Here is a 16,614-nt window from a genome sequence, read left to right as displayed (position 1 = left end):
GGCCCGCGCGCGCCCGCCTCCTCGCGCCGCTCGCCCGTGCGCCTTGCCGTCCCTCGCCGCGACCGCCGCCCGCTGACGCTCCTCCGCACCGTCGGCGCCGCCCGCCAGTGACCTCGCCGTTCCGTGCGCCGCCGCCCCGTGTCCGACCCCGCCGCCTTGCTCCGCCACCTCCTCCGCCGCCTCCCGTGTCGGGATCCGGCCGGATCCGGCGATCCGGCCCGGATCCGCCATCTCCGACGAGCCCTGCTCTCTTCCTCGACAGCTCCGGCGACCCCGCTCCGGCCAGACTCGGTTCCCGTGCCCCGTTGACTTTCCCATGAGGTTGAATTTCTGCTAAGTCCCCGTATCTGTAACATTTTATGCCTCTATTCATCATGCCATAACTTTGTGTGTGCTGCTCCCTTTTGCATGCATGATATATCAAAATGTTCGTCAGGAGATGCTCTACATTTTATTCCATTGTGCCATGTACATTTGAGTAATATTGACGCTCAAATCATCGTTGCAAGAGTGCTATATGATGTTAACTGCTGCCTGTTAACAGAACTTGGTGATTTGTCTTTTTCATTGCATTTTGTGTGTGCACTTTATGAGCTTTATGTCTACATGAGTTTTGAGCTACATCATGTCATCTTTACAGTGGTGCCATCCATGTATTTTTTTATAGTCTTGTAGTGAGTGCATCGAGCTCGTGAAGTAGGGTACTTGCTGTTACTGTTTTGCTAGGCTGAATCTGCTATATCATGATGCTATGTAAACCTGCTGCTACAAGTCATTCTATGCATAATCTGGAGATGTTCACTAAGGATGTTTTGTTATTCATGTTATTCTCTATCCATCTATGCCCCTGGTTGCATTTATAGCCTGTTGTAGCTTGTTTTAATCTTGCTCTCAAATTGCTAAATAATATTGTTGTCAGCCTGTTAACATTAAGTTCAGTTTTGCCGTGTGCTTTGCTAGTGATCCATGCACTCTATAACCATGATATTGCCATTCTTAGCTTTATAATTATACCAGCTTACTGCTGGTCACCTTGTCATGCCATGTATTTCTCTTTAGAGAGTTGTACAAGCTCACCAACATGCCTACTTATCGTTGTTCCTGCCATGTCTGAATCTGTCATATCATTTGCCCTGTTTGCATGGATGCTACCATCTTTTCTATTGATCTTTGGAATAAGTTCAGTAAGGTAGTTTTGTTCTTTGTCTTTAGTATTAGCATGCCATGCCTTTGTTTGCCATGTTAAGTTCCTGTAACATGTTTGATACTCCCTCCGGTCCTTTTTACTCTGCATATTAGAATTCTCTGGAGTCAAACTTCACAAAGTTTGACCGTATTTATATGAAAAAATATTAACATCTGCCATGCTAAAGTGATACAATATGAAACTTTAAGTCATGACACATCTATTGATATTGATTTCAGATTGTCAATGTTGGTACTTTTTTATATAAAGTTGGTCAAACTTTACGAAGATTGACTTCAGTCAAATGTTATATGCGAACTAAAAAGGACCGGAGGGAGTAGCTCTAAACATTGCAACCTGATGTTATTTTTGCCAAGTCTGTAAACTGTTATTATTTGCAATCTTGCCATGTCATTTTGAGCATGTTGTAGTGGTTTCTGGAGATAGCTCAGTGTTCATGTTTTGTCATGCTTTACCTGTACTTCATGCGCATGCCTTTTGTTTTCACGTTGAGATGCTGTAGCATGTTGTTTTGATGCTTGCAAGATGCCTAGTTGCTGTTTTGGATAGTTTGTCCTTTAAACTTGTATGGAGTGTATGTGTTGCACCGTTGCTCCGTTTTGAGTGTGCCCTATATGAAACTTGCTTGATTTTGCATGAAGTCTCATATTATCATGTTGCATCCTTGTTTTGAGGTGTTTGCTTGATGTTTGTATGCATTTTGCATCAATGCCTTGTTTAATTTGTTTTGCTCATATGTTCTAGGCCGCAACTCTGAATTAAAGGAACTTTATATGTAACTTGACTAGAATCTCGTGTAGATCATCTTGGTGCATCTTAACTTGCTGTTTAACAACTTAAACATAAGGTTTATTAAGATCTGGACCAATTTCGAAATGTTCATATGGGGTCTTACCGGATTTGTTATATGTTGTTTCCGGCCTCATTTAAACTTGCTTTGATGTGTTGTTCTTGTTTGCATCATCTCTTGCCATGAGTAGCCTCATCTAGCTTTTTCATGCATCATACTTTGTTGAGCATTATGTCATGTATATGTGTGGTGTGTTTACCATGTTGTGTGCTTCTTCTTGATAGTTCCTGTTTCGTTGCGGTCGTGAGGATTCGTTCGTCTACGCTTGGTTCGTCTTCGTGGATTCATCTTCTTCATGGACTTGTTCTTCTCCTAGCGGGATTTCAGGCAAGATGACCGTTACTCTGGATCTCACTACTATCATTGCTATGCTAGTTGCTTCGTTCTATCGCTATGTTGCGCTTCCTATCACTTGTTCTTCAAGCCTCCCCAAATTGCCATGTCAGCCTCTAACCTTTTCACCCTTCCTAGCAAACCGTTGTTTGGCTTTGTTGCCGCTTTGCTCAGCCCCTCTTATAGCGTTGTTAGTTGCAGGTGAAGTTGAACATTGCTCCATGGTGGACAGGATTATGTTGGGATATCACAATATCTCTTATTTAATTAATGCATCTATATACTTGGTAAAGGGTGGAAGGCTCGGCCTTATGCCTGGTGTTTTGTTCCACTCTTGCCGCACTAGTTTACGTCAAATCGGTATTATGCCTGGTGTTTTGTTCCACTCCTGGGTGATTTATGGGACCCCCTTGACAGCTCGCTTTGAATAAAACTCCTGCAGCAAGGCCCAACCTTGGTTTTACCATTTGCCTCACCACCACCTACTTTTCCCTTGGGAGTCGCTCTCTCGAGGGTCATCTTTATTTTAGCCCCCCCCCCCCCGGGCCAATGCTTGTCTAAGTGTTGGTCCAAACCGAGCGATGTCCGGTGCCCCCTGGGCAATCGGGGTTTATGCCAACCCGACATCTTGCTCATCCGGTGTGCCCTAAGAACGAGATATGTGCAGCTCCTATCGGGATTTGTCGGCACATCCGGGCGGCTTTACTGGTTTTATTTTACCATTGTCGAAATGTCTTGTAACCGGGATTCCGAGACTGATCGGGTCTTCCTGGGAGATGGAATATCCTTCGTTGATCGCAAAGCTTATCATGGGCTAAGTTGGGACACCCCTGCAGGGTTTAAACTTTCGAGAACCGTGCCCGCAGTTATGTGACAGATGGGAATTTGTTAATGTCCGGTTGTAGATAACTTGACACCAGATACGAATTAAAACGAATCAACCGCGTGTGTAGCCGTGATGGTCTCTTCTCGGCGGAGTCCGGGAAGTGAACACGGTTTTGGGTTATGTTTGACGTAAGTAGGAGTTCAGGATCACCTCTTGATCATTGCTAGCTTCACGACCGTTCCGTTTGCGTCTCTTCTCGCTCTCTTTTGCCTATGTTAGCCACCATATATGCTTAGACGCTGCTGCAACCTCACCACTTTACCCCTTCCTTTCCCCTTAAGCTTTGCTAGTCTTGATACCCATGGTAATGGGATTGCTGAGTCCTCGTGCCTCACAGATTACAACAACAGTTGTAAGTACAGGTTATGCGATTATCATGACGCGAGAGCGATGCTTGCTTGTTTTGGAGTTCTTCTTCTGCTTCTTCTTCGATCAGGGGATAGGTTCCAGGTTGGCAGCCTGGGCTAGCAGGGTGGATGTCGTTTGAGTTTCTGTTTATGTTTCATCCATAGTCGGATGGTGCTCTTATGTTGTACTCGTGTGGCATTGTATGCCTTTTGTATGTATCTCCATCTATTTATCTAATGTTTATGTAATGATATCCACCTTGCAAAAGCGTTTCAATATGCGGTTCTATCCTTGGTGGGTCCTTCGAGTCTCTTTAGGATAGTATCGCATATTAGGCGTGACAAGTTGGTATCAGAGCCTCGACCGACCCTAGGAGCCCTCTTGATTGATCGTGTAGTCTGGCCGTTGTCGAGTCTAGAAGAAAACTTTTCGGAGTCTAGTTATATTGGAGAGTAGGAGTTCTCTTTACTCCTCTGCCCCTTCGTCGCTCTGGTGAGGAATCTTGACATAGGTGTTTTGAACTACTCCTCTTCCCTTTCAAACTTTCTTTAGGATCACGTAGTTGGTTTTCCGATCGTTGGTTCTCAGCTTTTTTCATCCGGTGCATTTCTCGTCAAGTTGACTCGATCCTCTTCATCTTTGAGTTCAATCCTCAGCTATTTTCTTTTTCCCACCCGACCACCCCTTTTCTTCTCGGAGCCGGAGTCCATAATCGAGTATCCATCCTACTCGTGTGAAGCCTTTGCCTTCTTTCAACCGGTGTTTCTCTTCAAGCTTTTCGTCGGTTTCCCCTTCCAAGTTGCCTTTGTTTTCCCGCCCTCCCACCCTTTCTCTTCCCAGAGTTTGAGTCTTTTTCGACCATCAATTTCATTCATGTGGAGCATCTTCAGTTTTTCGTCAATTGTTTCAACAGGTGAATTCTCATTTTGTTCGACATTCTTCATCTCTTTTTCTTCTCCGGTGGACTCAATTCAAGTTTGTCGGTTGATCATATTCTTTTCCTTGGATCAAGTGTTTTCCCTGCTCGTTCGCCTCTTGCTAGTTTATCCTTCTGGAGTGCTCAAGAAATCTCGGGAGATTTGTCTGTGTTTGAATTAATTCGAGGTTGTCACCTCATTTCAAATATTTCAATTGTTCTGGTGCATCATCTATCTCTTTAACATCCCTTTCCAACGGTGTTTTTCTCTTTAGTGGGCCCTAACCCACGGGTCTTTTCTCAGGATCTTACCTGACTCTTCTAATTCCCCGGAGTTATTCTCAAATCCTTTTCGAAGTATGACGTAAGTATGAATTTCATCAGTCAGACGCCTTTCCAAGATCGATTCCAAATCATTTTCATCGTCGGCTCAACCTCTTTGCTTTTCATTCTCCCGGAGTACCTCAACAATTTTGATGGTGTCTCGTCGCCATTCTCAACATTTGAAGACCGAAGAAGAATTTCTCTTAAATCTTGTCCATTCCCCCAGAGATTCGCGGTTCTAGCTTCATGTTATCCTCTGGAATTATTCCATTGGTCCGATATTCTTTTCTTATCCATCCGGAGTATTTCAGGAGTTGCTTTCCCTCTCGATCATCTGGAGGTCATCTTTTTGGCAGATTTCTTCGTTCTAAGTTTTCAGCTTCGGTCGTCTCAATATTCTTCCGGTGCTTCGTTCAAGTAGTCTTCAATCAGTTCACGATCTCTTCGCTCTCTTGTCTCTAAATTCCCTCCAGTATCTTCGTGCTTGTTCTAATTCTTCCCAGTGATTCAATCTCTTTCATCGGTCATTTTCGAATTTTTATGGTGGTTCGTTCAAGATTCTTTTTCTTTGATTATCATATATTCATTCGTTCTTTCCAAATCCTACCGGTGGTTCATGAAGATGTTGGGGAACGTAGTAATTTCAAAAAAATTCCTACGCACACGCAAGATCATGTGATGCATAGCAACGAGGGGAGACTATTGTCTACGTACCCAACGCAGACCGACTGCGGAAGCGATGACACGACGTAGAGGAAGTAGTCGTACGTCTTCTCGATCCAAGCGATCAAGCACCGAAACTACGGCACCTCCGAGTTCGAGCACACGTTCAGCTCGATGACGATCCCCGGACTCCGATCCAGCAAAGTGTCGGAGAAGAGTTTCGTCAGCACGACGGCGTGGTGACGATCTTGATGAACTACAGCAGCAGGGCTTCGCCTAAACTCCGCTACAGTATTATCGAGGAATATGGTGGCAGGGGGCACCGCACACGGCTAAGGAATCGATCACGTGGATCAACTTGTGTCAACTTGTGTGTTTAGAGGTGCCCCTGCCTCCGTATATAAAGGAGGAGAGGAGGGGAGGCTGGCCGGCCAAGGGGGGAGGCGCAGGAGAGTCCTACTCCCTCTGGGAGTAGGATTCCCCCTCCAATCCTAGTCCAACTAGGATTCCTCGGAGGGGAAAAGAGGAGGAGGGGGCCGGCCACCTCTCCTAGTCCTAATAGGACTAGGGGAAGGGGGGGCGCGCAGCCCAACTCGGGCAGCCCCTTCTCTTTTCCACTAAGGCCCACTATGGCCCAAATAGCTCCCGGGGGGTTCCGGTAACCCTCCCGGTATTCCGGTAAAATCCCGATTTCACCCGGAACACTTCCGATATCCAAATATAGGCTTCCAATATATCAATCTTTACGTCTCGACCATTTCGAGACTCCTCGTCATGTCCGTGATCACATCCGGGACTCCGAACAACCTTCGGTACATCAAAATGCATAAACTCATAATATAACTGTCATCGTAACCTTAAGCGTGCGGACCCTACGGGTTCGAGAACAACGTAGACATGACCGAGACACGTCTCCGGTCAATAACCAATAGCGGGACCTGGATGCCCATATTGGCTCCTACATATTCTACGAAGATCTTTATCGGTCAGACCGCATAACAACATACGTTGTTCCCTTTGTCATCGGTATGTTACTTGCCCGAGATTCGATCGTCGGTATCCAATACCTAGTTCAATCTCGTTACTGGCAAGTCTCTTTACTCGTTCCGTAATACATCATCTCACAACTAACATATTAGTTGTAATGCTTGCAAGGCTTATGTGATGTGTATTACCGAGAGGGCCCAGAGATACCTCTCCGACAATCGGAGTGACAAATCCTAATCTCGAAATACACCAACCCAACATCGACCATTGGAGACACCTGTAGTACTCCTTTATAATCACCCAGTTACGTTGTGACGTTTGGTAGTACCCAAAGTGTTCCTCCGGTAAACAGGAGTTGCATAATCTCATAGTCATAGGAACATGTATAAGTCATGAAGAAAGCAATAGCAACATACTAAACGATCGGGTGCTAAGCTAATGGAATGGGTCATGTCAATCAGATCATTCTACTAATGATGTGACCTCGTTAATCAAATAACAACTCATTGTTTCATGGTTAGGAAACATAACCATCTTTGATTAACGAGCTAGTCAAGTAGAGGCATACTAGTGACACTTTGTTTGTCTATGTATTCACACATGTATTATGTTTCCGGTAAATACAATTCTAGCATGAATAATAAACATTTATCATGATTATAAGGAAATAAATAATAACTTTATTATTGCCTCTAGGGCATATTTCCTTCAGTCTCCCACTTGCACTAGAGTCAATAATCTAGATTACACTGTAATGATTCTAACACCCATGGAGCTTTGGTGTTGATCATGTTTTGCTCGTGGAAGAGGCTTAGTCAACGGGTCTGCAACATTCAGATCCGTATGTATCTTGCAAATCTCTATGTCTCCCACCTGGACTAGATCCCGGATGGAGTTGAAGCGTCTCTTGATGTGTTTGGTCCTTTTGTGAAATCTGGATTCCTTTGCCAAGGCAATTGCACCAGTATTGTCACAAAAGATTTTCATTGGACCCGATGCACTAGGTATGACACCTAGATCGGATATGAACTCCTTCATCCAGACTCCTTCATTTGCTGCTTCCGAAGCAGCTATGTATTCCGCTTCACATGTAGATCCCGCTACGACGCTTTGTTTAGAACTGCACCAACTGATAGCTCCACCGTTTAATGTAAACACGTATCCGGTTTGCGATTTAGAATCGTCCGGATCAGTGTCAAAGCTTGCATCAACGTAACCTTTTACGATGAGCTCTTTGTCACCTCCATATACGAGAAACATATCCTTAGTCCTTTTCAGGTATTTCAGGATGTTCTTGACCGCTGTCCAGTGATCCACTCCTGGATTACTTTGGTACCTCCCTGCTAAACTTATAGCAAGGCACACATCAGGTCTGGTACACAGCATTGCATACATGATAGAGCCTATGGCTGATGCATAGGGAACATCTTTCATATTCTCTCTATCTACTGCAGTGGTCGGGCATTGAGTCTTACTCAATTTCACACCTTGTAACACAGGCAAGAACCCTTTCTTTGCTTGATGCATTTTGAACTTCTTCAAAATTTTGTCAAGGTATGTGCTTTGTGAAAGTCCAATTAAGCGTTTTGATCTATCTCTATAGATCTTAATGCCTAATATGTAAGCAGCTTCACCGAGGTCTTTCATTGAAAAACTTTTATTCAAGTATCCCTTTATGCTATCCAGAAATTCTATATCATTTCCAGTCAGTAATATGTCATCCACATATAATATCAGAAATGCTACAGAGCTCCCACTCACTTTCTTGTAAATACAGGCTTCTCCGAAAGTCTGTATAAAACCAAATGCTTTGATCACACTATCAAAACGTTTATTCCAACTCCGAGAGGCTTGCACCAGTCCATAAATGGATCGCTGGAGCTTGCACACTTTGTTAGCTCCCTTTGGATCGACAAAACCTTCTGGTTGCATCATATACAACTCTTCTTCCAGAAATCCATTCAGGAATGCAGTTTTGACGTCCATTTGCCAAATTTCATAATCATAAAATGCGGCAATTGCTAACATGATTCGGACGGACTTAAGCATCGCTACGGGTGAGAAGGTCTCATCGTAGTCAATTCCTTGAACTTGCCGAAAACCTTTTGCGACAAGTCGAGCTTTGTAGACAGTAACATTACCATCAGCGTCAGTCTTCTTCTTAAAGATCCATTTATTCTCAATTGCTTGCCGATCATCGGGCAAGTCAACCAAAGTCCATACTTTGTTCTCATACATGGATCCCATCTCAGATTTCATGGCTTCTAGCCACTTTGCGGAATCTGGGCTCACCATTGCTTCTTCATAGTTCGTAGGTTCATCATGATCTAGTAGCATGACCTCCAGAACAGGATTACCGTACCACTCTGGTGCGGATCTTACTCTGGTTGATCTACGAAGTTCAGTAGTATCTTGATCTGAAGTTTCATGATCATTATCATTGGCTTCCTCACTAACTGGTGTAGGTGTCACTGAAACAGTTTTCTGTGATGAACTACTTTCCAGTAAGGGAGCAGGTACAGTTACCTCGTCAAGTTCTACTTTCCTCCCACTCACTTCTTTCGAGAGAAACTCCTTCTCCAGAAAGTTTCCGAATTTAGCAACAAAAGTCTTGCCTTTCGGATCTGTGATAGAAGGTGTATCCAATAGTTTCCTTTGGATATCCTATGAAGACGCACTTCTCCGATTTGAGTTTGAGCTTATCAGGATGAAACTTTTTCATATAAGCATCGCAACCCCAAATTTAAGAAACGACAACTTTGGTTTCTTGCTAAACCACAGTTCATAAGGCGTCGTCTCAACGGATTTTGATGGTGCCCTATTTTAAAACGTGAATGCAGCTGTCTCTAATGCATAACCCCAAAACGATAGTGGTAAAGAGATATCATAGATCACACCATATCAAATAAAGTGCGGTTACGACGTTCGGACACACCATAACGATGTGGTGTTCCAGGTGGCGTGAGCTGTGAAACTATTCCACATTGTTTTAATTGAAGACCAAACTCGTAACTCAAATATTTGTCTCCGCGATCAGATCGCAGAAACTTTATTTTCTTGTTACGATGATTTTTCCACTTCACTCTGAAATTCTTTGAACCTTTCAACTATTTCAGACTTATGTTTCATCAAGTAGATATACCCATATCTGCTCAAATCATCTTGTGAAGGTCAGAAAACAACGATGCTTGCCACGAGCATCAGCACTCATTGGATTGCATACATCGGTATGTATTATTTCCAATAAGTCAGTAGCTCGTTCCATTGTTCCGGAGAACGGAGTTTTAGTCATCTTGCCCAAAAGGCACAGTTCGCAAGCATCAAGTGATTCCAAAATTCCATCAGTATGGAGTTTCTTCATGCGCTTTACACCAATATGACCTAAACGGCAGTGCTACAAACAAGTTGCACTTATCATTATTAACTTTGCATCTTTTGGTTTCAATATTATGATTATGTGTATCACTACGATCGAGATCCAACAAACTATTTTCATTGGGTGTGTAACCATATAAGGTTCTATTCATGTAAACAGAACAACAATTTATTCTCTTACTTAAATGAATAATCGTATTACAATAAACATGATCAAATCATATTCATGCTCAACGCAAACACCAAATAACACTTATTTAGGTTCAACACTAATCCCAAAAGTATAGGGAGTGTGTGACGATGATCATATCAATCTTGGAACCACTTCCAACACACATCGTCACTTCACCCTTAACTAGTCTCTGTTTATTCTGCAACTCCCGTTTCGAGTTACTAATCTTAGCAACTGAACTAGTATCAAATACTGAGGGTTTGCGATAAACACTAGTAAAGTACACATCAATAACATGTATATCAAATATACTTATGTTCACTTTGCCATCCTTCTTATCCGCCAATCACTTGGGGTAGATCCGCTTCCAGTGACCAGTCCCTTTGCAGTAGAAACACTTAGTCTCAGGCTTAGGACCAGACTTGGGCTTCTTCACTTGAGCAGCAACTTGCTTGCCATTCTATTTGAAGTTCCCCTTCTTCCCTCTGCCCTTTTCTTGAAACTAGTGGTCTTGTCTACCATCAACACTTGATGTTTTTCTCGATTTCTACCTTCGTCAATTTCCGCATTACGAAGAGCTTGGGAATTGTTTCCGTTATCCCTTGCATATCATAGTTCATCACGAAGTTCTACTAACTTGGTGATGGTGACTAGAGAATTCTGTCAATCACTATCTTATCTGGAAGATTAACTCCCACTTGATTCAAGCGATTGTTGTACTCAGACAATCTGGGCACATGCTCACTAGTTGAGCGATTCTCCTCCATCTTTTAGCTATAGAACTTGTTGGAGACTACATATCTCTCAACTCGGGTATTTGCTTGAAATATTAACTTCAACTCCTGGAACATCTCATATGCTCCATGACGTTCAAAACGTCTTTGAAGTCCCGATTCTAAGCCATTAAGCATGGTGCACTAAACTATCAAGTAGTCATCATATTGAGCTAGCCAAACGTTCATAACATCTGCATCTGCTCCTGCAATAGGTCCGTCACCTAGCGGTGCATCAAGGACATAATTCTTCTGTGCAGCAATGAGGATAAACCTCAGATCACGGATCCAATCTGCATCATTGCTACTAACATCTTTCAACATGATTTTCTCTAGGAACATATCAAAATAAACACAGGGAAGCAACAACGCGAGCTATTGATCTACAACATAATTTGCAAAATACTACCAGGACTAAGTTCATGATAAATTTAAGTTCAATTAATCATATTACTTAAGAACTCCCACTTAGATAGACATCCCTCTAATCCTCTAAGTGATTACGTGATCCAAATCAACTAAACCATGACCGATCATCACGTGAGATGGAGTAGTTTTCAATGGTGAACATCGTTATGTTGATCATATCTACTATATGATTCACGCTCGACCTTTCGGTCTCCGTGTTCCGAGGCCATATCTGCATATGCTAGGCTCGTCAAGTTTAACCTGAGTATTCTGCGTGTGCAAAACTGGCTTGCACCCGTTGTAGATGGACGTAGAGCTTATCACACCCGATCATCACGTGGTGTCTGGGCACGACGAACTTTGGCAACGGTGCATACTCAGGGAGAACACTCCTTGATAATTTAGTGAGAGATCATCTTATAATGCTACCGTCAATCAAAGCAAGATAAGATGCATAAAAAGATAAACATCACATGCAATCAATATAAGTGATATGATATGGTCATCATCATCTTATGCTTGTCATCTCCATCTCCGAAGCACCTTCATGATCACCATCGTCACCGGCGCGACACCTTGATCTCCATCGTAGCATCGTTGTCGTCTCGCCAATCTTATGCTTCCACGACTATCACTACCGTTTAGTAATAAAGTAAAGCATTACATCGCGATTGCATTGCATACAATAAAGCGACAACCATATGGCTCCTGCCAGTTGCCGATAACTCGGTTACAAAACATGATCATCTCATACAATAAAATTCAGCATCATGCTTTGACCATATCACATCACAACATGCCCTGCAAAAACAAGTTAGACGTCCTCTACTTTGTTGTTGCTTGTTTTACGTGGCTGCTACGGGCTTAAGTAAGAACCAATCTCACCTACGCATCAAAACCACAACGATAGTTTGTCAAATAGACTCCGTTTTAACCTTCGCAAGGACCGGGCGTAGCCATACTTGGTTCAACTAAAGTTGGAGAGACAGTCGCCCGCAAGCCATCTCTGTGCAAAGCACGTCGAGGGAACCGGTCTCGCGTAAGCGTACGCGTAAGGTTGGTCTGGGTCGTCTCGTCCAACAATACCGCCGAACCAAAATATGACATGCTGGTAGGCAGTATGACTTGTATCGTCCACAACTCACTTGTGTTCTACTCGTGCAAATAACATCAACATCAATAACCTGGCTCTGATACCACTGTTGGGGAACGTAGTAATTTCAAAAAAATTCCTACGCACACGCAAGATCATGTGATGCATAGCAACGAGGGGAGAGTATTGTCTACGTACCCAACGCAGACCGACTGCGGAAGCGATGACACGACGTAGAGGAAGTAGTCATACGTCTTCTCGATCCAACCGATCAAGCACCGAAACTACGGCACCTCCGAGTTCGAGCACACGTTCAGCTCGATGACGATCCCCGGACTCCGATCCAGCAAAGTGTCGGAGAAGAGTTTCGTCAGCACGACGGCGTGGTGACGATCTTGATGAACTACAGCAGCAGGGCTTCGCCTAAACTCCGCTACAGTATTATCGAGGAATATGGTGGCAGGGGGCACCGCACACGGCTAAGGAATCGATCACGTGGATCAACTTGTGTCAACTTGTGTGTTTAGAGGTGCCCCTGCCTCCGTATATAAAGGAGGAGAGGAGGGGAGGCTGGCCGGCCAAGGGGGGAGGCGCAGGAGAGTCCTACTCCCTCTGGGAGTAGGATTCCCCCTCCAATCCTAGTCCAACTAGGATTCCTCGGAGGGGAAAAGAGGAGGAGGGGGCCGGCCACCTCTCCTAGTCCTAATAGGACTAGGGGAAGGGGGGGCGCGCAGCCCAACTAGGGCAGCCCCTTATCTTTTCCACTAAGGCCCACTATGGCCCAAATAGCTCCCGGGGGGTTCCGGTAACCCCCCCGGTATTCCGGTAAAATCCCGATTTCACCCGGAACACTTCCGATATCCAAATATAGGCTTCCAATATATCAATCTTTACGTCTCGACCATTTCGAGACTCCTCGTCATGTCCGTGATCACATCCGGGACTCCGAACAACCTTCGGTACATCAAAATGCATAAACTCATAATATAACTGTCATCGTAACCTTAAGCGTGCGGACCCTACGGGTTCGAGAACAATGTAGACATGACCGAGACACGTCTCCGGTCAATAACCAATAGCGGGACCTGGATGCCCATATTGGCTCCTACATATTCTACGAAGATCTTTATCGGTCAGACCGCATAACAACATACGTTGTTCCCTTTGTCATCGGTATGTTACTTGCCCGAGATTCGATCGTCGGTATCCAATACCTAGTTCAATCTCGTTACTGGCAAGCCTCTTTACTCGTTCCGTAATACATCATCTCACAACTAACATATTAGTTGTAATGCTTGCAAGGCTTATGTGATGTGTATTACCGAGAGGTCCCAGAGATACCTCTCCGACAATCGGAGTGACAAATCCTAATCTCGAAATACGCCAACCCAACATCGACCATTGGAGACACCTGTAGTACTCCTTTATAATCACCTAGTTACGTTGTGACGTTTGGTAGTACCCAAAGTGTTCCTCCGGTAAACGGGAGTTGCATAATCTCATAGTCATAGGAACATCTATAAGTCATGAAGAAAGCAATAGCAACATACTAAACGATCGGGTGCTAAGCTAATGGAATGGGTCATGTCAATCAGATCATTTGTGACGCCCCCGATTCAATCGTACACTAATCATGCACGCAAACGTGTACGATCAAGATCAGGGACTCACGGGAAGATATCACAACACAACTCTAAAACATAAATAAGTCATACAAGCATCATAATACAAGCCAGGGGCCTCGAGGGCTCGAATACAAGTGCTCGATCATAGACGAGTCAGCGGAAGCAACAATATCTGAGTACAGACATAAGTTAAACAAGTTTGCCTTAAGAAGGCTAGCACAAACTGGGATACAGATCGAAAGAGGCGCAGGCCTCCTGCCTGGGATCCTCCTAAACTACTCCAGGTCGTCCTCAGCGGGCAGCACGTAGTAGTAGGCACCTCCAGTGTAGTAGGGGTCGTCGTCGATGGTGGCGTCTGGCTCCTGGACTCCAGCATCTGGTTGCGACAACCAGAAAGAAAGGAAAGGGGAAAAAGGGGGAGAAAGCAACCGTGAGTACTCATCCAAAGTACTCGCAAGCCAGGAACCACACTACATATGCATGGGTATATGTGTAAGGAGGCCATATCAGTGGACTGAACTGCAGAATGCCAGAATAAGAGGGGGATAGCTAATCCTGTCGAAGACTACGCTTCTGGCAGCCTCCGTCTTGCAGCATGTAGAAGAGAGTAGACTGAAGTCCTCCAAGTAGCATCGCCAAGTAAGATCTCCAAGTAGAATCTCCGAGTAGCATCTCCAGTAGCATCGCATAGCATAATCCTACCCGGCGATCCTCTCCTCGTCGCCCTGTTAGAGAGCGATCACCGGGTTGTATCTGGCACTTGGAAGGGTGTGTTTATTAAGTATCCGGTTCTAGTTGTCATAAGGTCAAGGTACAACTCCAAGTCGTCCTGTTACCGAAGATCACGGCTATTCGAATAGATTAACTTCCCTGCAGGGGTGCACCACATTACCCAACACGCTTGATCCCATTTGGCCGGACACACTTTCCTGAGTCATGCCCGGCCGCGGAAGATCAACACGTCGCAGCCCCACCTAGGCACAACAGAGAGGCCAGCACGCCGGTCTAAACCTAAGCGCACAGGGGTCTGGGCCCATCGCCCATAGCACACCTGCACGTTGCGAGGGCGGCCGAAAGCAGACCTAGCCTAGTGGCGTTCCAGTCCAATTCGGCGCGCGCCGCTCCGTCGCTGACGTCTGAAGTGCTTCGGCTGATACCACGACGTCGGGATACCCATAACTACTCCCACGTAGATGGTTAGTGCGTATAGGCTCGTAGCCGACTCAGATCAAATACCAAGATCTCGTTAAGCGTGTTAAGTATCCGCGAATGCCGAACAGGGCCAGGCCCACCTGTCTCCTAGGTGGTCTCAACCTGCCCTGTCGCTCCGCCACAAAGATCCACACAGAGGGCCGTCGGGACAAAGGTCCTTTCAGCCCCCAATCCGTGAATCACTCGCGGGTACTCTTCGAGCTGACCCGACTTTAGTCACCATCTGTATAGTATGTATGTATGTATAGTATATACCCGTGATCACCTCCCGAGTGATCACGGCCCAGTAGTATAGCAAGGCAGACTGACAAGAATGTAGGGCCAATGATGATAAACTAGCATCCTATACTAAGCATTTAGGATTGCAGGTAAGGTATCAACAGGTGTAGCAACAATGTCAGGCTATGCATCAGATTAGGATCAACGGAAAGCAGTAACATGCTACACTACTCTAATGCAAGCAGTATAGAGTAGAATAGGCGATATCTGGTGATCAAGGGGGGGGGGGGCTTGCCTGGTTGCTCTGGCAAGGAGGGGCCGTCAACTCTGTAGTCGAACTGGGGGTCGCCGGCAGTCTCGGGGTCTATCGGAAAGAAGTAACGGAGAGGGAACACAATAAATAACAGAGCAATCAAAGTATCACAAAGCGTAACAAGACAATACGCGGTGTTCGGTGTGCCCTAACGCGGTAGTAGGTGATACCGGTGAAGGGGGGAAACATCCGGGAAAGTATCCCCGGCGTTTCGCGTTTTTGGACAGATGAACCGGAGGTGAAATGTTGCAGGTTCACTATGCTAGGGTTGTGTGGCAGACGAACGGGTCGCGTATCTGGATTCGTCTCGTCGTTCTGAGCAACTTTCATGTACAAAGTTTTTCCATCCGAGCTACGGTTTATTTTATATTAATTTTTAAAGTTTTTAAATCATTTTCTAACTTATTAATTATTAATTAAATTCGAAAATAGTATTATTGCATCAGCATGACGTCAGCATGACATTATCAGTCAACAGAGGTGTTGACTGGTCAAGCTGACATGTGGGTCCCGCATGTCATTGACTGTTAACTAAACCTAACAGGTTAATTAACTAAACCAGATGATTAGGTTAATCTAATCAGGATTAATTAAGTTAATTAAATCTTTAATTAATTAACTAATTAATATTTTATTTATTTACTTTTTTTTTTAAACGTTCAGGGGGCGTGGGGCCCGACTGTCATAGGCCCTAGGGGCCATAGTGGGTTTGGGTGCTGCGGGCGCCGCAGGTGCGGGCGCGGACGTTCGGGCGGCTGGCCCCGGGCATGGGCGCGAGCACCCGAGTGGGTGAACCCGGGGCGTAGGTGGAGGTCACCAGGGCGCGGTGGGGCGAGGTCGTGGCCTCGGCAAGGCTCGCCGGCCGACCGCGGCGAGCGAAGGCAGACACAGGGGCGGCGCGGATGGCAGG

This window comes from Triticum dicoccoides, chromosome 4B (assembly GCF_002162155.2).
Source record: "Triticum dicoccoides isolate Atlit2015 ecotype Zavitan chromosome 4B, WEW_v2.0, whole genome shotgun sequence".
NCBI lineage: Eukaryota > Viridiplantae > Streptophyta > Magnoliopsida > Poales > Poaceae > Triticum > Triticum dicoccoides.
The sequence above is the reverse complement of the archived record's forward strand: the minus strand, read 5'-3'. Positions refer to the sequence as shown.